We start from the raw sequence: 23,982 nt of genomic DNA on the forward strand, positions 1-23,982 counted from the left end.
TGTATCTGCATTCTTTTTTGACAGGAGCTGGCTCCTGGCTTTAAGTATACTTTGGGGACCTCCAAATTCTCTGATCCATAGCCCATACTCAGTTAGAACCTGGGTAATATCAGTATTTCACCAGCTTCCTTTATGAGCATTTAGGATGAGAATGCCCCAAATCCAACATGGTAGGTTTTTTTGAGGCAATTGGGATTAAGTGACTTGCCCAGGGTCACACAGTTAATAACTGTCTGAGACTGGATTTGGACTCAGATCTTTCTGACTCCAGGGCCACTGCTCTATCTACTGTGTCACCTCACTGCCCCAACATAGGTTTACTTTGAAAATAACGAATACAGAAAGGGTTCATGTCCAACTGCGTAGAGAAAAGAGTCCTTCTGCCCAAGAAGGTTCACTCTCCTCCCAAACCTGTGTAATACTTGTGACTTATAACTAAGGGTATGCTAGTAAATGTTTAACAACTGGCTCACCAATTTTTATAAAAACTATATTCATGACATATTTTTAAGTCTAATCTGCATTATTAACATTTCCTCCACAACTTTCTGAAATCTAGACAATCTACTGAACAATAAATCAAGCCCTGATTTATAGGGTTGTTGAGATTTCTGAGGTACAAGTGTTGGCACTGAAAATTTAACAGTCAGTCAGAGCCATATGAGATGGCTCCAACCACCTCTGGGTGATAACATTTTCGTGAGTGACAGGGGTCCTCCTGGTTTCTCTTTTCTCTCTACCTCCTGTTGTTTCTTTTTGCTCCTAGTAGGGCAGTCATTCCTCACAGGGCCAGATTATTGTCTTCCATGGATCCATAGCCATACTACAACAAGCATTAAAAATGGCTAGACATGAGTCTTTAGTCAATACACAATTAATAATGTAAGGCATAAGCAACATACCTAACAGAAATTAAATCTGTTTTTATTTTTCCTTTCAGCCTATGATGATTTTTTCCCCTTCTCCTTCTTTACCCTATACTCTCCATATGGTGATTCTAAATAATTACTTAACAAAAATAAAGTCAGCTCATGAAAACTAAATATAAATCATGAATGTTGTTTCTTTTGATAGAACAATAAGGTGTTGTATTTTTTCTTCAGATTTTTTTGGCTCTGTTAGGAAAGGAGGAAGAGAAGTAGGGATAATAAAACAAATATTAGAAGATAAAACAGCTCTCTATAGGAATAGTAATCCTGAAGTTGAGTAAGTCTGTGTCAAAAGACAAAAACAAGGCAAGTAAGAGGCATATGTGTGTGTGTGTGTGTGTGTAGGTAGAGATAGAAGAGAGAGAGAGAGAGAGAGAGAGAGAGAGAGAGAGAGAGAGAGAGAGAGAGACAGAGAGAGAGACAGAGAGAGAGAGACAGAGACAGAGACAGAGAGAGAGATTACCCAGTAAGTCTTCTGTTCTATGCCCAGTGGAGAGACTGGTAAACACTCAGACTCATAATAGATTGCTAAGCTAGGTCAGCTTTGCTCATCATTCACAGAATTTCAGAGTTGGAAAATACCTCAATGACCATCTACTCTGACCCATGCCTGAAAAAGAATACCCAGATCCCTGATTCACAATGGGAAAGATCAACTTTGGAATTACGTGATAAGAAATCAATTTAGGTGTAGAATAGTGAATTATCCTTTCCTGTGGCAAGGACCAAAACCTTCTATCTATAATTAAACACACAATTGAAAAGGGATACAAGTTCACCTCACTCATCCCTCATCAAAATGTTCCAGTGGAACAGTGTCCGGGAGAGGCTTGGGAAAAGACAAAAAGAAGGATCTGAGAGAATTAGCAGAAATAAGGAAAACCCCAAAGGTGGAAGAGGGTGTTTGTGTAAGTGGGAGGTGGCTTGGTCTGCCAGTTTAATCCTTCTCTGCTGTGACTTTTTCCCCTTCACCTTGCTAAACTAAATGAGAATCAAGTGCAGTGCTAAATAATGAACAAAAACTTCCATTTGGTTATTAGGGCCAAAGATGACCACACAATAAATGTGCTTGTTCAAATGTTCCAGAGTTAAGGAAAAATCAAAACTTGCTTTCAGGATGAGTTAGAAACTTATTCACATCCATAAGGTCTTGTAGTCCACCAGAAAACTGGCTTAATCACTTGCCTCTACCACTCATTAGCTGTGTGACCATGGGAAGGTTATTTAATCTCTCAGAGCCTCAGTTTCCTTTTCTGTAAAACAGAGATAATAATACTTGTGATACTAACCTTCCAGGATTGTTGAGAGGATCAAATGAGATAATGTATGTACAATGCTTTACAAACTTCAAAGTGCTAAATAAATAGCTATTATTATTGTTGAAAATTTATTCTCTTCCTGTTTGATGCAGTTCAGATAGAAATAATCCCAGAATAAGTCTCTATCTTGCTTTTCTATAAACAGGGTCTGAAGTGTTTTTACATTCTGTTAAAATCCACTGCTACTACCTCTAGTCACCTGTGGGGCCTCTAATTATATAACTTTGACTATTCCAAGCTCACAGTCACCTGTGGGATGGGGGAGGGGATGGGGTGGGGAGAGAGAGACAGAGACAGAGAGACACAGAGAGAGACAGAGAGACAGAGAGTGAGAGAGAGAGAGATTTTCTCCTTCTTAGAAGTTTCCTTTCAGGAGCTTGGTTGGGGCCCTACCACTAGACTGTCCTATAGATAGACTATGTGATTCTGAACTGGCTTGCTATTTTATACAAATATGTCCAAAAATATGTCTGATACTTTCAACAAATCACAATTTTCTGTATGTTGTCATCTGTCTTCTGCAATGATTAAAACACTTCATTGCTCTCAAACTGATTAAAGCCTTGTTCACACCTAGCTGATACTTCTGATTGATTAAATAGAGCTAAGTTTTCTATGATTATATTAGTTACAAACCGTACATTCAACATCATTGCAGAACCAGAGCCTGAAGGCACCCCAGCGGCCATCTCATTGAAATTGTACCTGATTGTGAATCTTTTTTACAACATATAGGATGAGTTGTCACCCAGTTTTTTTTTTTTTTGGTGAGACAATCAGGGTTACGTGACTTGCCCAGGGTCACACAGTTTTGAGTATCATGTGTCTGAGGTCGGATTTGAACTCAGGTCCTCCTGACTCTAGGGCCTGTGCTCTATCTACTGCACCATCTAGCTGCCCCTAGGTACCCAGCTTTTAGTTGAGGACCCTTGGTGATGTGGAAGTCACTTCTTCCTGAAGCAGTCCATTCCACTTTTAAAGAACTTTAATTGTTAGGAAGAATTCCCTTAAATTAAGCCTAATGTTTTCCCCTTTGTAATCTCTACCCATTGCACCTGGGGCCAGACAGAACAAGTTACGAACTTGTTTCTTGAACTTCAAATGCTTGAAATCTCTTCTCTAGACTAAACATTCTCAAATTCTTTAATCAAGTTTTATGCCTCATGAATTCTAGGCCTTTTATAATGCTTAGCAGCATGGACATGTGGGCTGTTCTCTCTCCAACCCAATTCTGTTCTGTTCTATTTCTGTTGTTCTTTCTTCGCTTTCAAAGAGGACCAATAACATCACTGGTGATGTCTTGACTTGTGTGTGAATTAGATTGAAGTGAGACAGAGTTGCACAAAGTTATCAGCCTCACTCTTAAGTTACCAACGAAAGTCAGGATGACTGGTAAAAACCCAGGATGCAGTGACTGACCTTGGAGCCTCAGTGTCTGACCAAGCTCTAAGCACTGCAAGAAATGGAGAGGGAGCTGAGCATGGACAGAAGCCATTCAAAAATCTATGTAGAGAGGCATACCCCACACAATCACGATGCTTGGGGAGACCACTAACATCTCTGAGCCTCAGTTTCTTTTTTTATATATAAAATAGGGATAATATAATCATACTTACATAATAATATGAGATAATATAATAATACTTATGATAGTATAATACTTGTAATATCTATCTCACAGCACAGCTGTGAGGAAAGCAGTAAACCTTATAGTACTATGTCAAATAGTACTATTATCATCGTTAAGTGCCTTAGATTGAGGGTTGTGATTTCTACAGTCACTATACTCTTTCCTGTAGGAGACCCTGGGATAATAGGGTTAAGGTAGGAAGCCAGCCCCTGAGGGACTGGGCTCCGGGCAAGATATAAAGAACCACTTAATTAATAGAATTAATGAAATAGAGGGGCCTTGCACCTGGTTAGAACTTGGATTTCTTAAAGTGTGAGACAGTACTGAGTATACAAAGCCTACAAAAGATGTATATTTGCATATTGAAAAATTGGGGGTTATTATGAACCTCATGCCAATATTTAATAATGGTCTACATTTATAGAGGCATTTTATGAATGCTTTCATTTGTTCCTCACGACAAACCTATGTGATAGGCAGCAGGAATGTTATTGTCATCATCTCACAGATGAAGAAACTCAGGGTCCAAATATTGAAGCACTTTGTCTACAGAAAAGTAGGGGCACAAGTAGAGTAAGAAGGCAGGTGGAGAAGAAAGTTATTGATTAGCACAGTATGGATATCTACGTACAACATACAAATGCCCAATGAACTGAGTCTTACAAGGATAATAGAGAGAGTAAGCATTTTTATTCACATTTCACAGAGGAGGAAACTATAGCTTTGAGAGAATCATAAAATTACAGATTATTAAAGTTGGAGGGGACCATAGAGATCAACCCAATCCTCCCATTTAACAGCTGAGGAAACTGAGGCCCTCAAAAGTTAAGTAACACATAAGGTCACATAGACAGCATTGCTGCAGTAGAGAGGGCTGAACTTGGGATTTGAATCCTTCATTTGATATTTGCTAGTTGTGTGACTATGGGTGAGTCACTTAGCTTCTCCGACAGTCAATCTTATCATTTGCAAAACGATCAATAATAAGATCTAATATTTATATAGCACTTGGTTTGCAAAGTGCTATATCGCGTCATTTGATCTTCACAGAAATTCTGTGAAGTGGGTTCTATTTATTGTTCCCATTTTATAGATGGGGAAAATAAGACTGAGAAATAGCTTGCTCAGGATAACACAGATCTTCCTGGCTCCAAGTCCTGCACTCTATCAACACTACACCACCTAGCATGCCTATGAAAAGAAATATAGTGCCCACCTCACAAAAATATTGTGAAGAACAGAGAGGCTTATATGTCCAAAGTATTTTGTGAATCCTCTTTTGTTGTTGAGGTAATTAGGGTTAAGTGACTTGTCCATTGTCTTACAGCTAATAAATAGCCAAGACTAGATTTGAATTCAGGTCCTCTTGACTCCCAGGCCCGGCGCTGTAGCCGCTATCACACCTAGCTATCCCTGTGCTTTGTAGCTCTTAAAGCACTTGGTAGTTGTTCATTTTTGAAGAGGCCCAGTGACAGCATAGGCTGATGTCTTGACTTGTGTGTGAATTGGATTTAAGTGAGGCAGAGTTGCACAAAGTAATTCTCTCTTCATTCTCTCTTTCAGAGTTATCAAAGTCCAGTGGCAGAACAAAAGTCAAGATGACCTGGTGATGGCTCAGGATGCAATGGATGACCTTGGTGTCTTCGACATCAGACCAAGCTCTAAGAGCTCCACAGTGCCCTCTTCGGCCACCCTCATGGCCGTTGGGACAAATTGTTATCTGCTTAGTCTTCACATGCTTGGGGTAGACATCCCCCTAACTCATCAACAACTTTGAGGTCTGTTGGTTAACCTCAACCTATTTAGCCCATCTGCACAGATGGTTACCAGAGTGTGGCTGCCACGCATGCTATGGCGTCTTGGAGCCACAGGTGAGAGTGGGGTGGCAGGTGGACATAAAAGGTGAATGAGCAGCCCTGAAAAGGGTTCAGCAGTCCTCACACCAGAGGTGCTAGTCTTCCTTGAACACTTCACACACCCCTTAAAGCACTACATAACTGCCAACTAGTTATACTCGGCCCAGCTGAGATTGAAACCCAGGTTTTTTAGTTCCAAACTCAGCACTCTTTTTCCTATAATTACTAAGATCATGTGGTTAGTAAGTAGCGGAGCTACCACTGGGACCCAGGTGTTCTGACTACCATCATTTTAAGCCTCTCATTTGGTATTACAGAGATATGTACCAGGCAATAAACACAGTGGATACCTTCCTTAAATATCCTTAATGAGAGTTGATTCAGGGTTATCTTTCTTTGGGAAGAAATCCTTTCCCTCAGGATATTCACAGCAATTCTACCAAATAAGAAAAATGGGAAAGAAAAACAAAGCAAAACCAAACCTCAAAAGTTATCCTTCACCTGAGCTTGTGAGGTGGGAGCGTGTGTGTGTGTGTGTGTGTGTGTGTGTGTGTGTGTGTGTGTGTGTGTGTGTGTGTGTGTGTAATACTGAGAACAATTTGGTCCAGTGGCCATGGAAGAGACTGAAGCAGGTACTATATATAGGGGGAGATTAGAGACAAGGCAGACAAAGATGATTGAGGGGGCAATCTGCTAGAAAAGATGAGGGAATGGGATAAAGGGCGTGTGTACAGGGCTTGGTCTTGCAAGGGGAAGGTTCACCCCATTATCAGAAGCTGAAATGAAGGAAAGGATGAAGGATGATGCCAAAGGGTTATGAGAGAAAGAGAATGTAAAAAGAAGGCAAATGATGTTATTTTTCTTTGTAAAAGTCCTCAGCTGAATGGGTGGGAGAAAGGGGAGGTATGGAGAGAAGACCAGGTTTGGAAGAGGTCCTCTGAAGAATAGATCAATCATTTAAGTAAGAGGAAGAGACTGCTTACCCAGGGCCCAGTTGAGATTAGATAGCATAAATATGAACTGAATCCATTCAGCTTGATTACATGACTTCTAGCTCTGTACAGCTTGAGCAAGAGTGAGAAGGCAAATGCTGATAGTAATGTAACATTGGGATTTAGCAAGCCTTAAATGGTGAAAGGACAAGAGGTCAAGGTACTGGAGAATAGAGGACAGTGTGGAATTGAAGTGGTTAACTATATGATTTAGGCTTCAAGGGAGGAAAATGATGAGGATAGGGATAATGGACTGAGAAAGTATTGAGGGGCTTGATGAGAATGAAGAATAGATTTAGGAGGAGTCAGGTACAGGGAGATTTGGAATGATAGGAGATTATGATAGGATAGAACAATGTCAGACTTCTTAATAGTGAAAGTGGAAGATGGAGGTGAGGGAAAGAGCCAGGGTTTGGCTAGTACTGTATGTGGCTGAGGTGAAGTAGAAGAGTAGGTTATGGGACTTGGTCATATTGAAGGACTCAGAGGTTAGGATATTTGAAGGAACATTAACATGTATGTCAAAGTCCCTTAGTGTAACAACAGGATAAAAATATGTGCCTCACATATTTATGCAGCACTGCTTTCAATATGGCTCATGGACAGGTATAGTCAAGAACAAGGAGGACCTCTCTGAATAGCCCATACTAAATAGGGAAAAAAAAAAAGCAAGGATTGAAAAAGGAACACGAGGGCAAGAAATAACTCTGAGGTTCCCAGACACTCCTGTCCCATGTCACTGAGCTATTACAAGCACACTAGTAGTAGGGGAAAATACCGTAATTAACATATTCCAGAGAAATAATGTTATGACAAGTGATCTGGAAGCAGCCACCTCATTCCACTGTGCAACAGCTGTGTCTTTTACCCTTGAATTAAATCCCTCAGAGAAAGCTTTTGAAAAAGAATACACCACTCTTGGGACTAAGAAATCAGGCATCAAGTTTTTTACTTTAGAAATCTTTATTTTAATGAGGTGAAGGTGTCACCAAGAAGGTTCATTAAAAAAAACAACCTAGAGACTGAAATGCATCCTAGTAAAAAGAAAGTCAGTCACAGCTGTGGATGGCATAGTCAATCAAATGCAATGTCTCTCCTTTTTATTCCAATGAAAAGTTTGCAAAGAGTTGACATTGCATTGCCATTTGGGGAAGAGGACAGTCCCAGAAATCAACGGAGCAGTTACAATAATGATTTCTCTTTCAAGGGTGCCCCTTCCTTTATCTTCCCTGAGCATACAGCAAGACGCTATTGCTTCTTCATTTGTTTCCCAGCCACACACTGCAAACCATTTATAATCCTATGTTCCGGGCAGGAAGCTTGGAAGGTCATGATTATCTTCTTCTTCCATTCATAGTTGAGATGGGCTGGAGAGGAATTGTTTGACTCAGAGTTCTGCCATGCTTAGTTAGCTTAGTTCCTATTGTACCAAATGGGAAGTTTGAGCTGCATGAGATGCATGGAGAGCTTTTTTTATGTATCACAATCTTAATCCTACCAGATTTCCTGTGTGTACCAAGGGTCACAAAGGGGAACCAGGCAAGTGAGGAAGCACCATCTATGAGAACAGGACATGGGGTAGAAATAGCAGGAGAAGCTCCCACCTCCATTGCAGCTTGCATCTAGAGAAGGAATTCTTAATTTTTTTTTGTTGATATGGACCCCTTTGGCAGTCCGGTGAAGAAGTTTAATGGTTTGTTGCCTACATTCATAGTTGGAGGAAATATTAAATTTCAGTTAGAAGTTGGTGAAAATAAAGATATAACTTCTCCCACCCAAGTAGATGGATTTCCCGAAATCTATCCACAGAGTCCTTGGGGTCCATGAGCCCCAAGTAAAGAGCCCCTAATCTCAAGAAACCTCATTTGCAGATTTCAGTGTTTTGTAGTTCTGGTGCTAAGAGATGTCCAGGGCATCTCCAAGTTTCCTACCATCTCCTGAAGTAAACAAAAATGAGAAATTGGAATGTGTTCTCTCCTTCCCTCTGCCTCTCAGAATCTGTCTTTCTTCCAGGCTCAGCTCAGGTGAAACTTCCCCTGGAAACATTCCACTTTACCTGCAATTGTCAGTGTAATTTCTCTCTTTAGTTTTTCTATTGTCACCACTTCCAGGAGATCAGGCAAGTTGCCAGTTTCTTACTTCAGTTTAGATCAGAGGTTTTTAATGTTTTTGGATCATGGACTCCTTTGGCAAGGTGAAATCTATGGACTCCTCAGAATAATATTTTTTACTGCACTAATAAAATATGTAAGCATATAAAGGAAACCAATTATGTTGAAATGCAGTTATAAAAATATTTTAAAGAAAGTTCATAGACTCCAGGTTAAGAACCCCTGGCCTAGAGTTATATTTATTCACTAATCATGTCTCTCAGTTTGGACTCCCACCCTAAACATTTACTTTCCCTTATGTCCTTTATACACATGTCCTCAACCCACATCTATCAGTATTGTTACTCTAGAAAGCATTTAATGAGAACAGTAAAAGAAAGCAGAAACATGTTAATATCAAAACATTACCCTCATGTATCACAGATTCTGACTCTCTTTTAACCCCTGCTCTAAACCTAGGCAAGAAAGCTTGTTCATATTTGTAACCTGGACTTCACCTGCCCAAATGATAGGTTTTTGCACCAATATCTAGATCACACAGAGCTGTAGCAATCAACATCTGTCACAAACGTTCTGTTTCCTAGTAAAAAGGGAACTGGAAATAATTAACTCATGAGCCATTGTCTACACCAAGCTTTTCAAGTATTTTGGAAGCTTTCAGTGATTCTCACAGTTGTAACTATATGAGTAAGCAGGACAGCAGAATGCTAGTGTAACCTCTTGGTGGTATTGTCAGGCAGGGTTGGTTGTGTTGGAAGCCCTTTTGAAGGACTGCTTCCTCTTGAATGGTCACCACCTTTGGAATGTGGTTGTATCTACTTTTTCCCAACTTTTCCATTAGTCTCTGGGGAATGATTTTCCCTTAGTCCACCTCTCCACCTTGAGACAAACTAGCTTCAACAACAACAACAAAAAAGGGCAAGGAGGAGAGTGACCTTTCTTGAAGCTGTTGTTGTCAGTGTTCGTCCTTCATTTTTTGAAGAGGATTAATGACATCATGGGGTGAGGTTTTGATTCACATCTGAATTGGATTGAAGTGAGGCAGAGTTACACAAAGTCATCAGCCTCACTCTCTCTTCCAGAGTCATTGAAGTTCAGTGGCAAGACAAAAGTCAGGATGACTGGCGATGGCCCGGGATGCAGTGAATGACCTTGGTGTCTTCAATGTCTGACCAAACTCTAAGTGCTCCACAGCACCTGTTTCAGCCACTTTCATGGCCATTGGAACAAATATGCTCTATTCTGCCCATTAAGCTTCCCATGCTTGGGGTAGCTATCCCTCTAACTCATCAGGTTTGAGGCCTGTCGCTTACCCTCAACCTGGTTTAGCCCATCTACTGAGACAGCTTACTCGGATGTGGCCACTGTGCTTTCTACAGCTTCTTGGAGCCACAGGTGAGAGTTGAGTGACAGGTGGACTCCAGAGCTGGGTGAGCAGCCCTGAAAGGACTCAGTAAGCCCTCACAGCAGAGGTGCTAGTACTCCCTGAGGAAAGTACTCTGCTTTTATCAAACCTCCTTATACTCACCTAAGTTTGCCTATTCATAACTAATCGCCCATGATAATGGTCTAGAGTCACATGATTAGTCTGTCTCTGCTATTGAGGTTCTTAGAAAAGCTGTTATTTTAAACCTACAAGACTCTCATATGGCTCAAGCCACAAATCACGAACCACAGGATTAGCTGTTTTTTCTCACTTTCCATGGCAGTGAGAGCTGTAGAGGAGCACAGCCCTTAGGAGACAAGTTTTCCAAGCAGGTGCAGTATAAGGCAGGGCTTCTTAAACTTTTTCCACTTATGACCTCTTTTCACATTGCAACAACGTTAGTTGGCATTACATGGCCTGAAGGTGTACACAGTACAAAGTGCACGTGCTTTGTGTTCAGAACCAAGGCTGCAGCGAAGTTGTGTGATGCAACATGGCAAGAGCCGCCAGAAACATCTTGGATTCATTCCACATTTGATTTTTAATTAATTTTTGGTCATTGCATGTTCAGAAACCTTTTACTGTTGCCAAATTTTTTGTGACTCTCATTTTAAGCGTTTTTAAGTTTAAGAAGCACTGGTATAAAGAACCTGATCCTCTGGCTTGTGAGCTGCATAATTCCATTTCTGTTTTATAGGATGTTAGCCCTAAAAGGAACTTCAGAGGCCCTCTGGACCTGAATCATCAGTCTCTTTTAGAACATTCCTGACAAGTGATTGTCCAGGTTTTATTTCAACAGGTCCAGTGATAGGGATCTGACGGTGCTAACAAAGCAGTCAGTTACATCTTGGGAGTCATAGGGACTGACATGTATGCAGAGCATCATTGATGGCAAACCAGAGATCTTGTTTCTAGGAGAATCATGATGACATGTAGTGAAAGTGCTCTGGATTGACTATGGCACATGGGTAGACAGTACATAACTGGTTTTAGTATACTAACCATGTGGCTAGGAGAGGCCATTTTAATTGGCTATAGTTATGGAACTGGAACTTGAACTGGGGCCACCTTGAAAAAGCCTTAGTTGGCCTTAGCTTCATTCCCTTTGGCTGCTCCTATGGTAGAACTCTATTTGGTTTGACTCTCCTGACAACATCTAATGAAAGAGTGCTTTAAGGTGAGTGGTCTTGATTCTTTTCTCCTCTGAGACTGATGTGTGGCCCCATGATAACAATGTTCTTTTCTTTTGCCTCTACTCTTTTTTTCATTGAAGCGAAGGAAGGATTCAATCTTTTGAGTCTCAAAAAGCCAAGAGAATGATTCTCCAGAAGTCATATAGAGTTGGAGTCAGACCAGCATCAATGTCCCAGGAATCATGGAATGACCTTCTAGGAGCTATCCCAGTGGTAGCTGAGTCAAGCACTCATTCAACAGTCATGCCATATCTGGACGTGAACTTGGTGGGACCAATGTTATGTAGAAACTGTACCAAGTCTGAGCCCACTCTTCTCAGAGACTGAGATGGTATAGAAGAGAGTGTGCCCTTGAAATGTTGAGGAGAAATGTTTGTACTTTTGTTCTTTTATGTCTTGAAGTAAATCTCCCTTTGTAAAAACTAATTGGTGTTAAGTGTTTAAATGAAACCAGTACCTGGCACCTGGTAAAAGAAGAGGGAACATGGGGGCAGCTAGGTGGCACAGTGGATAGAGCAATGGCCCTGGAGGAGGACCTGAGTTCAAATCCGGCCTCAGACACATAACACTAGCTGTGTGACCTTGGGCAAGTCACTTAACCCCAACCGCCTAAAAAAAAAAGAAGGGGGGGATGCAACTGGTGAGGGGCTTGAGCCAATGATGTTAAATCAAACCCCTCTGGCTACCCCTAGAACCTTGATGGAGAGATCTCCCTGGCTATGGGAGGTAGAACCCAAAGAATACTCTCTACATTGGAAAGTTCTGCTGGGAAATTCTTGCTTTTCCCTCATTATCTTCCCTGTTAAAGTAGCTGTAAATAGCAATTATTTCTGTTTTGGGCCAGAAACCATGAAGGTCTTCCCCTCCTAGATTGATTTTTTTTAACTCGGTAGAAAAGGCCATTTGGGGCCTCATTTCTCACCTAGCCATAATCACGGAAGTCATATTGCCTCAGTTAAACCGAGACTTGGGAATGAACTTAACTTAAAAAGACCAAGGTACATTTGGGTGTGCTTCATTCGGGACCATCTCCAGTCATCCTGATCTATATCTTGCCACTTGGCCCAGGTGGCTCTGGAGGAGAAGGTGAGGCTGGTGACTTTGCACAGCCCTGCCTCACTTAAATCCAATCCACTTGCAAGTCATGGCATCACCTTCCTGGTCCTTTTCAGGAAAAAGGAAAAACAACAACAGCTGGTAATGCTATCATCTTCATCAGAAACAGAGCAGGGAAAAGGGAATGGGAAAGGAGGCAAAACTAAAAAGCTTAGAGAAAAAAATGTTTTATGGGATGCAGACTGAAACTAATGATTGGCATGAAGTTTCTGTATTGTGAGTAAGCATGCTGTGACAATGACATCCCTGTCCCCATACAAATATTTCAATTCAACAAACTTTTCTTTAACATCACTTTTCTAGATAAAGATATGCAAAAATATGCATGACATGTATCTTGCAATTAATCCCAATCACTCCACTCTGCATCTGCTGCTGGGCCTTGAACAAGATGCTCCTCCTAGGATAAGCTCATCACTTCTAACCTCATCACCATTCTGTTAACTCCCTCAGCCTCCTCTCTCCTGTGATTAGAGGACTGGAGGGTGGCATACCAAACTCCTTCCAATGCCTTCATTTAGAGAGGGCAGAAACTGAACTTTCAGATCACTCCACTTGGCATCTGCCTGGTTTTCAGAATGAGCATGCTCCCACTGTTTCCCTCTTCCTCCTTTCGAGTCTCCTTTTCTGTGTTGTCTCCTCCCATTGGATTGTAATCTTCTTGAGTCTGGGACTGTCTTTATTTTACTCAGTTGTCTCCCCAGTTCTTACAAGGGTGCCTGGCCCTGAATAGGTGCTTAATAAATGTTTATTGAATTTGAATGAATCCCAAAGGTTTGGCCAGGGCTGGGGAGAGAAACATCTTTGTTTCTTTCCACTTGGGTGAACTTGGACCTCAATCACTTAACCTTTTTGGGACATGTTGTAAAATGAGGGGGACCTCTAAAGTCTCTTCCAGTTTTAAAGCTATGATCCTAAGTATGCAAATAACCACAGCTTGAAAAAGGGAAAGGGAGATAAGGGCAAAGGAAAGGTGGTATGAGACATGGAGAAATCATTTTAATTTTTCCCTAGGGTGGGGGTAGAGGGTGAGGGTGGGTAGGGAAAGTGATTTGGGGAAGCTGTTGTGGAGGTATTGATTTATGAGTTCGGCCTTGAAAGAAGAAAGGGTCTTTTGCAGATAGGAATGGGGGACTCCTTCCTAGGTGGAGGGGGAAGGTATTAGCAATAGCAACAGAGACAAGAGAGGGTAGAATGAAATAGGAGAAATGAGATAGGTAGAATGAGATATTAGAAGGAGAGAGGGGAGAGGGGGTGGAAAAGACTGTGGAACTCAAAATTAAAAAAAAAACCTGAATATTAAAAAAGATTTTACATGTAATTGAGAAAAATAAAATAAAAGAGAAAAAAGGGAAAGGACATTGAAATGAATCAATGCAGACTAAAATTCTTTACTTCATTCTGTCACAGTGTCTGAAATTCTACCAATTAGAGATTCATTTGGGTTAACAGGTATCCCAGATCTCTCACAGTAGCTGCCCACATTCCAACAACCGAGGATGCAACAGAACAGACCTTGGGGAGCACTTCCCCTCCCCAGTCCAGTCTTATTTCCTAGTTCCCACCAGGCACCCCCTTCCACATGGATGCCGACTTCTTCCCTCCCCACATTTCCCTGTCATGAATAACTTAGAATTCTGATCCACTCCAAGCTTTAGGACCACAACCCCTTTCTGGTAGATCTTAGTTGGGAACATGGCTAGTTTTACCACTTAGATGAGCAGTGACTCATCAACTACGATCCTTCCAGCAAGACGATGGAATACTGAGTATTCCCATCTGACCTGATTGTGTTCCCTAACTCCCACTAGGCATTCCTATCTACCCTGCCAATGTGCTTTTCAGACACTTGGACTTTTATCTCTGACCTGCTATTGCATCCTAAGCACTCTTGGGCTTTATCATCTATTATGCTGCTGCATGCTAAGAACAGCCAGGCTTAGTGGATAGAGCACCGGCCCTGGATTCAGGAGGACCTGAGTTCAAATCCAGCCTCAGACATATAACACTTACTAGCTGTGTGACCCTGGGTAAGTCACTTAACCCCATTGCCTAGCTAAAAAAAAAAAAAAAAGAACAACCAGGCTTTTCCATCTGTACCACAGTTGCACTCTTTTATGTATGTCGTTTCCCCTAATAGGAAAGCAAGCTCTTTGAGAACAAGGACTGTCTTGATTTTCACTTTGTATCCTCAGAGCTTAGCATAACACAGGAAGCTCTTAATAAGTGTTTTTCCATTCCATTCTATCTAACCACCACTGTCAACCAATGACGGCTGCCTCTTCGCCCTGGGATAGCCTTCCAGAAGACTGAAGATCAATCCTGAGGCATCTCTCCCTAGATAAGAAAACTTCAACCAAAAGTCTCCGCTGTTTGGCTAGAGCTTTACCTCTGATTGACTGTGAAGACATACTGAATTTCTTTTTACAGCCTCTTATTAAGTGCACCACAAACACATGTCCTTCAAGTATAGAAAGGGATGGCCACGCTTTTTTTTTTAAAGCACCCTCTTTAATCTACCTTTTACCTTCTACCATCACAGTCCTCTTCTTCCTCCAACTTCTCCTTGTTATTTTTCTTCCTAACCACCTTTGCTGGTAGGTAGCCAAAAGACAAAATTAAAGCCTAGCCCCGCCCCTAAGTCAATGCATCAAAATGGAAGAGATTTCATGTAATCAAATACATACACACATTAGGGAGCTCTAAATCAAAGAAGGAAAAAGGTGTCCTGAAGACGTATAAATCTCTCCCCTTGTATCCACATGTAAGCAGGAAATTTTTCACAGGATCATAAAAACAAGATATGGGAATGAACTATGTGGTCATCTTGCCTATACCTCAGCCAAGTTGGAAAAAAAAAACAGCATTGAATTATGTTCTGCTGCCTTTGGTTTCTTCCAATTAAAGACGTTCATATGTGTGTTTCATATATATACATCTATATATGAAAGGTGGAGTGATTCAGAATAATGATTTCTATAGCCACATTAGCTTTGCACATAGGCATTACAGTGAGGAAAAGGCTGACCCCTTTCTTTAGAGGCCAGATTCCCTCAGGATTGAAACTAGTAGTTTTGAGCCCAGAGTTGGGGCCCTGAGTGGAAAAGGGAGCCCTGGTGTTCCTGGGCCATTTCTCTTGTAATACCTGTGTGCAAAGCCAATGCGACTATAGAAATCTTTATTCTGAATCACTTTACTTCTGTGTATGCTCAGGCCTTCAGCCTTAAATGTCATATTACAGAAATTTGGGCAGGTTATGAAGCAAGTCTGTCTACTCACAAATCATCTGGAGAGAGTATTTGAAGTTCAATTCAAGTGTATTGGGAATAAGGATTAGATCTGGAAGAAATAACCACCCTAGTCTATGGTAATATTCTGATTGATACCATATGTGTGGAGTATCCAATAAATTACACCCAAGTTCTAAAAGCTGGGGAACAAGGAACATCGATATGTATACAAGTTAGGAGAGCCTTCGGAGTCACTAATGGAACTTAATTTTCTCAGCTGACAACCTCCTCTTGTTTAATGCTCTGAGTTGCATTCCTAAATTCAACCACAATAAACACACATGAAGTGTTTACTATGCACAGAATGCTGGGAAACAAAGACAAAAACAAATCAATGCCTGTACTTGGAGGAGCTTTCATTGTTCTGGGAGCAGGGTCCATATGATATATAAACAGATAAGGATAACAGAAAGTAGGAAATGATGGGGATAAGGAAGTGTAAATATTTGCTGGCCTAGGAACACTAGGGCTCCCTTTTCTGATTCATGGTAACTGGGTTCGGGCCTAAGGGAGCCTGGCCTCTAAAGAAAGGAGGAGTCAGGCTTTTTTCTCATTGTGCTTGGCATGTTATGCTCCCAACCCCAAAAGTACTCTGAGGATAATCTCTTAAACAAAGTTTCAGTTTAACAATTCACATCTAGGGTCTACCCAAAAAAGGATTAAAAGGGTCCCTTCACTCAGTATACAAAATATGCCAAATGTCTAAAACAAAAAAAGATTTATAAGTACACACTGACCAATATTTAAGGCCTGAAACAGTTACACATAGCTCTTATGTGATTCTTCCAGCAAAGTGATAATGTAAAACAGCAACTACTTGGTGGGCTGCTAAACAGGTATTTCCCTTTCACCTCAATGGCTGTAGCTTCTAAAAAAACCAAAAGCTGGGGTATGGCTTGAGCTCCTGCTCCTGCTGGTGGTCATATCCTCCAAGAAGAGTGTAGTTGGAAAAAAAAATCCTCCTGCCACCAGTCACCTGGACCCCTCAGTAACTCCAGCTGTCTCACATTGACATGGTAGGCTCCAAGGCTGGAAATATTCATCTCAGATGCACTGTTTGGTCACATGTATTTCATAGAAAGCAACATAAAGCAGAAGAGGAAGCCAGAATCTTGGGATCCAGTTTCAGGCTTGACTAGGTCAGCACATGCTATTGCTTCCATGTGCGAGCTGCTGAGGGGGAAGGGAATAAGTAATCCCTCCCCTCTCCATAGACAGTCTATCAGAGAGCTGTTATGAATCCAAAGCCATATGTTCAGAAGGAAGAACAGAGCAGGAGGAGAAGCTGTCACTAACTTTAAAGTTTCCTGAGTGGATAACTCTTGCTATTCAGGAGCCAGTCTTCTCTGGTGGAGTACCTTGCCCTTCCAACTCCCTCCTGGAATGTTGGCACCTCATTGCCACTCAGAAGTCTCATGTCATATCCTTTGTCAAAAGGTCAAAGAACATCTTGCTAGAAGTAGTCAGGGAAAAGGCTCCTCACTTCTGGCTGGAAGCATCTTAGCCAGAACCCATGTGTTACCTGAAATGACCAGGACATTGGCTTATTCCCACGTATAATCCCTGGCATGGCCACTGTTAACAGAAGAAATACAAAGTCCTATGGGAAATTTGAGGAGGGAGAGAGAAAATTTTTGGTTTAAGGGAATGAGAGAAAACTATATAAAGTAACTGAGATAAGTCTTGAAGGAAGGTAAAGATTTGCAAGGTGAAGATAAGGCATCCCTCTCATATGCCACATGTAATCAAGGATGGGAAGTGTCTTATGGAATCCATGGAGGTAGGAGACAGAATACAGAGTTTAGGAAACAAATAGTCCAATTTGGTTGAAACATAGCCTGTGTGAAGGGGAAAAATATAAAATAAAGCTGCAATAGTAGTTTGGAATCAGACTATGGAAGACCATAAGAACTAGGCTAAGGAATATGTATTTTATCCTAGACCCAACAGTATACCACTAAAGATTCTTGAGTGGTTTGTGATTCAACCAGATGTATGACTGAGGAAGGTCTTTTTGGAAGCATGACTAATGTTTGGAAAGAAACTAAAGAATAGTTTGGAAAGATTAGTGACAAGGAGACCAGTTAAGAGGCTATTGCTATAGTCGAGATTTTGGATGAGAGAATGGAGGACTGAACTAGGGTGGTTGCCAATTAGGTAGCAAGTAGGAGAGAAATACAAGAGACATTGTAGAGACAGAACAGGAAAGATTTGGCAACTGCTTCCATATGACTAAAGAGAAAGGTAAGAGGCACGGATAATTCCAAGATTGCAAATCTGAGGGGCTAGAAGGATGGAGATGCCCCCAACTGAAATAGGGAAATTTGGAGAAGATAGCAAGTTCCTCTGGTTTTTTCTTTTGACTTTTAAAGGAAAAAAATATCATTAAAGTGAGTCAAGAAGTTATTGTTTGTTTTTTGTTATTTTTTTTTTAACAAAGAGAAAACTCTATAAGAAGTCAGGATAATTGAAACCTCCCATTACTGCTTTATAGTGTTCTTTGCTAGGCTGTCCATCCATCATCCTTCATTCCTGCCTCCTTTTCTGCTCATTGATCTTTTTAGTTACAGCTTTTGAACAGCTTCTTAGATGCCTTTCCTTTTTGTTAATACGTTGGCATCTATTTTTAGCCATCATTCCTCACTCCATTACTCTTTGGGGAAACCTGTCATTTTGATTCTGGGGAGATTTCTCCATTTGAAGAAATGGAACATCACTAGAAAAATACTTTCAATACTTTCATGGATGTATGGTCTCACTGATGAGTGTATTTTTGCCAATGACAAAGCTCCCTTGTCACTTTTGTTTATATGTTCCTCTAAAACCTCCACAGGGAGCCCATCCAATGGGCAGAGGGCCTTCCTCTGATTTTCTGTGGGTACCAATGGAACATAGAGCCTATCTGTTATCTCTCATTTTCACTGCATGACCGACTTACTTCTTCTAGGCAATATATCTTTTTGATGATATGTTTTATGTTGATTCTGATGCATTATTCTTCATGGCTAATGGATTAGTCTAGTCACAGGTGCTATAACATATCTCCATGGCACTTTTGGTGACCTTCAACTTTAATTCTTCTGAGATTATGGTGTGCCATGTTTTGAAGCTACATAATATCACCAGAAGAATTTTTTTTGGTCCAGACCTGTGATTTCATCAGTGTGAGGGACTCAAAGGTGTGGAAATTCCTAGTACTGATACAAATAGGCAACTAGTCAGTAATGTATGGACTTTAAGCTTGGGTACTGAGAGGGGCAATGATTTGCCCATGGCCATACAGTTAGCATGCATTGAAGGCAGGACTTAAATTGAAGTCTTTCTGACTCTGCGGCTGATCCTATTACGCCACATAGTCTCCCTACCAGAAAAATATTGTTGATAAAAGATAGGTCTTTGATTCATGGAGAAACTTGGGATCATTAAATGTACTGTATAATTTCCCAAATGCAATCCAAACTTTCCCACGCAAACCAAATCCATGCTTTACTCCTCCTGTTCATTTGTGGATTCAGTTTACTGTCCATCTGTAGTTACTGTTCAAGATACATGTACTGATGGACCAGATTTATAAACTGTCTGTCCATAGTCTTGACAATAATCAGTCTTTATTCATGTGGTTTTTCCAGCATGGATTATTAGGTTTAATTATTTTGAACTATTATAGTTCTTGGAGAACACCATGGCGATGAAAGTCGCAAGTATAGTAGCAAAAATAATGTTATTAAAGCAAAAGAAAAGATAAGTGTAAGAGAAAGTTTATACTTTTTACAGCAGGAGGAGGCCCCAATGACATCCTTGTATAATGGGCTGGCTCTATGGGGAGCTCCTAACATCACAGGTTTGGTCTTGGTAGAAGCCTTACTAAGCTAGGCCAGAGCAGTATTTTTTAAATGAAATTGAATTCTTTGGCATGGGACCAGTTCAGCAATTTGATCTTACACAATAGGTCCCATTCAGTGGTTCAGTATTTGGGTATTATACAAAACATAAGGACAAATAAGAACATTCCAATGGTTGGGGTTCAGGAAGAAGTCACAACATGTCTGAAATGGAGAGAGACCTTTTGTTAGATTTGTCCTTACATAAACAAAATCTTCTGCAAAATTCGCTTTTGGCTACAATCCACCTCCTTATACAAAAGTTTCTATTCCCTTGAATAGGGTGATAGGCCCCTCACAAAAACATGTTGATGTCTACAAAATGAAGGCAGTAGAAATACAAGCAGTAGGGTTTTTCCTACACATATATCCCATCACTGTAGACTCGAGGATGCATGTTCCTAGTGACACTAAAATTCATCATAGGACAACATCTAGGAAAAAAAGTGCTTTAAAAGGAGGAATAAGAATGTAGTTTAAAAAATAGCAAACTATTCTATCAGGCCTGAAAGTCATAGACTGACAACATAGTCCTTCAACTCAATTTGATTCCAGATAATGGTAATAAATACTTCCTTGGAATAGCCAATTAATATACAAGAACTCTACATCAGTGGTGTCAAACCCAAATAGAAACAGGGGCAACTGAGCCATGCAGAAGGATCATTGCAGGGCAAATATTGGCTTAGAAAACCACACATGTTTATATTCCTTTTTTTTAATTAATTTTTATTTTGCTAAATATTTACCAATCACACCTTATTCTGGTTCTGTCTTTCTTAAATGCAGCTGAGTATTTGACATCTCCTTTCTACATTATTCAAGGAGTGTTCTCACCTGGCACAACAAAGGTGAGAAATTTTACCATTCAAAGAGAAACAGCATAATGGGGAAACTAAGTTGAGAAGATCCTGCCATTTCCTTTTTAAGTCTGTCTTCTCAACCTTCCCAAGAACTTATCTCTACTTAGAACTGAACCTTTACTGAAGGTGTTATGCATCACTCCTTGGAGATGCCTAGCAGCACCTTCACCTACTTTGTGGATTCAGCAGCATAAGCACTTTTACCGGTATTCAAACTGAGGTCAAATCAAATTTACAGTCCCAAGAGGTCCTCTCCTCATATAGCATGCTCTTGAATAAAAACAAAAACTGGAAATAGAGTCCATTTGTGGTCCACATTATCATTGATACAAGAAAATTTTCAGTTGTAGCTTAATCCCTGACAGTCATTGAAAACATCCATTTTTTTTCTTTTTGAAAAGAATGTTTATTTTATTTTTAATTTATGAAATTAAATAGTGTTTTATTCCACATTTCCATAACATAGTACAGTTCAAAAGATGATTGTACATGAAACTGCAAATCTCATCTATTTTTCTTGTACCCATTAAGCTTATTGGGTTTTTTTTCACTAAGTGTTTTCAGCTCTTTGCCTCTCTCCCTTGTTAAACATTTTCTTATGTTAATAAAAATAGAGGTATTTTATGACCACAAACATAAACAATCACATTTTGGGACTTAACCCCAAAATGAGCACATGACAGTTTACAGAGAAGTCATGGAGAGTTGCTCAAAACCAGAAAGACTCTCGTTAGCAAAGTGACTCTGAGGTTACAGGAATTGTATGCCAACTTCTCAATGGCAAAAGTCTTTTAAAATGAGGTCAGTGGAACCAAGGTTGAAAGTTCTGATGTGAAGTAACAGTGCTAGTGGTCTGGGGTGTTAAGTATGTTCTTTTCCCAGCAAGCTTGAGAGTAGTCTAGGCTTGGGAATTAAAAATTTTAATTCCATTATTGTTCAGTTGTTTCAGTCATGTCCAACTCTTCATGACCCCATTTGGGGTTTTCTTGGCAGAGATACTGGAGTGGTTTGTCATTTCCTTCTCAGCTTATTTTACAGATGAGGAACTGAGGCAAACAGGAAAAACTTATTATATGCAAAGCTACAAAGATGGTCTATTTTTCATTATTTTATCCTATTTCTTAGCACCATATAACTAGCAGATAAGAAAAGCAAGAGGCTTTGAAATAACTTATATATACACATGTTTATTAGATAAATAAAATTTTAAAGTTCAGAAGCCAATTTTCCAATTTCTATAATTTATGGGTTTTTTGTTATGAAAAAAAAATCTATGGAAGGTTTCTTGGACCACACAAACATTCTTTTAGAAGCTAATACTTTATCTCCTACCAGAGAGCTGATGAGGTTATATAACCAAAGGCAGTACAGGAACTAGACCTATGATTTCATTGGTATAGGGAAATCCCAGGTGAGCAAATTTCCTCTACCGAACAAGTTGGCATCCTTTCTGCCACTTATATTCTTATAAAGTTGCCCAAAGTACCGAGAGATTATGACTTGCCTAGAATAACACAACCAGCATTTATCAAAGGTAAGACTTGAACCCAGTCCTTCCTGGCTGTAAAGCCAGATTGCTATCCACTGAGTCATGCTTGGAGGCTGGCCTATTCTCAGATTTCTTGCAGACCTGAGACTTGCCAAGGTCTTTTGTACTTTTCCCAAAACCAAGCTAATTCTTCACACATGAGGATTAGGATGACATCTGTGAGATTCCACATAAAAAACATTTATTTGATGTCTCCCCAAACCTCTAGTAGTGGTCTGGGTGGGTGGGAGTTTCTTTAGCAGGAGGCTGTTCTAGACTTTAAGACAAAACTTCCAATTATAAATCACAGTCTAATACAGTTAAAACAATAAAATACCCTTTCAATTCTTGGTCCACCAGGGCTATACACTGAAAATCTAAATGTTTTTCTTTTACAAAAAACATCAATATAATCAAGGCAGCTTTTAACCAAACTCCTATGCTTCACAAACTCTGTCCTGGTCATGGTGGGAGAAGGGGTGGGAGGAGTAGGAGAACAAAAAGAGTATACTTTTTGATCTGGATGCATTAACATAGAAATTTCATAAAATCTCTACTTTAATAATTCCAGGGGGCCATAGCCAGGAAACCTCACTAGATTTTAGCATATGAAAACAGTCAAAATTCATTCCCATCACAGTTTGGAAATCCACGTTAAAAAGATCATGCCTCACTCCTTTTAAGTCACACATACAGTCCTTTTTAAAAATTTCCAATGCAACAAATCTTGGGAATGAGAAGTTATTTTTTAGTTTGTTTGCTTCTTTCTGTCCAATCCATAATTAGTCAAATCTAAGAGGAGAGGAAATAAGCCCTGAAAAATTCAGAGAAGTATTATTTAAAAAAAACCAAAATGATATTTTCTTAAAGTGATTTTGCATTTTGTTTTTTAGGAGGCAATTGGAGTTAAGTGATCTGCTCAGGATCACCCAGCTAATAAGTGTCTGAGGGCAGATTTGAACTCAGATCCTCCTGACTCCAGGGTTAGCATTCTATCCAATGTGCTGCTTAAAGTGATTCTTTAAATGCACTAGAGGCTATTCTTCTCTTTTTTTTTTTAACTAAACAAGCCCAAGTCTCCTCAGATGCAAAAAGACTCAGAAGGAAAATGAAAGTCATTTTCTGAATTCACTTTCCCAACTTAAATTACTCTAGCAGTCTAGGTTCCCAGAAGTCAAAGACTGCTTCATCTCCCATGCTTCTAGGGGTATTGAAGGTTGGGTATTGTGGTTCAAAGGCTCCATCCAATGTATACTTTAAAAATTGAATACCAGTTGACATTAATTAGTTTTTCCAGGAAGGATATTTACTGAAAAGGTATAGCAGAAATAGTATTTCTAAAATAACCTCCCAAGTCAGGGGCAAAGTTTTCTCCCCGTACACATTTGGTCCCTAAGGAAGGTGGGCTCAAACTCAAAACGCTAATGCAGTGAGACACACATATAAAGAATACCCAGCACTGAGGACTGATTTGGGACTTCTGGTTCTAAGGGTCTTTTTCTTCACTCAAGTCCCCACTAAGTTGTGCAGAGGGGCATTTTGTGAGCAATGGACAAGTTGTTTCCTTGCTCAACTGGAATGGCTCCTTATAGGATGTGGTGTCTCAGCTGCTAGGTCAGTTTACTGCTGGATGGTCAATCCAGTCCAGATCACTCTGCTGCCCTGTTGGATCTTCAACAGTCTCAGCAGCCACTGCTATAGGCTTAGGTGACAGGTGAGACTTCTCTGATGGCTCTGATGGAATTTCCAGACTCATTGGTCAGCTGGGCATACTGCCCTCAGAATGCCATTTAACAGCATTTAGCATAGTACATGGTACATGGTTGTTATTGTTCAGTCTTTTCAGTC

This window comes from Phascolarctos cinereus, unplaced genomic scaffold (assembly GCF_003287225.1).
Source record: "Phascolarctos cinereus isolate Bilbo 61053 unplaced genomic scaffold, phaCin_HiC Scaffold_726;HRSCAF=1367, whole genome shotgun sequence".
NCBI classification, from domain to species: domain Eukaryota; kingdom Metazoa; phylum Chordata; class Mammalia; order Diprotodontia; family Phascolarctidae; genus Phascolarctos; species Phascolarctos cinereus.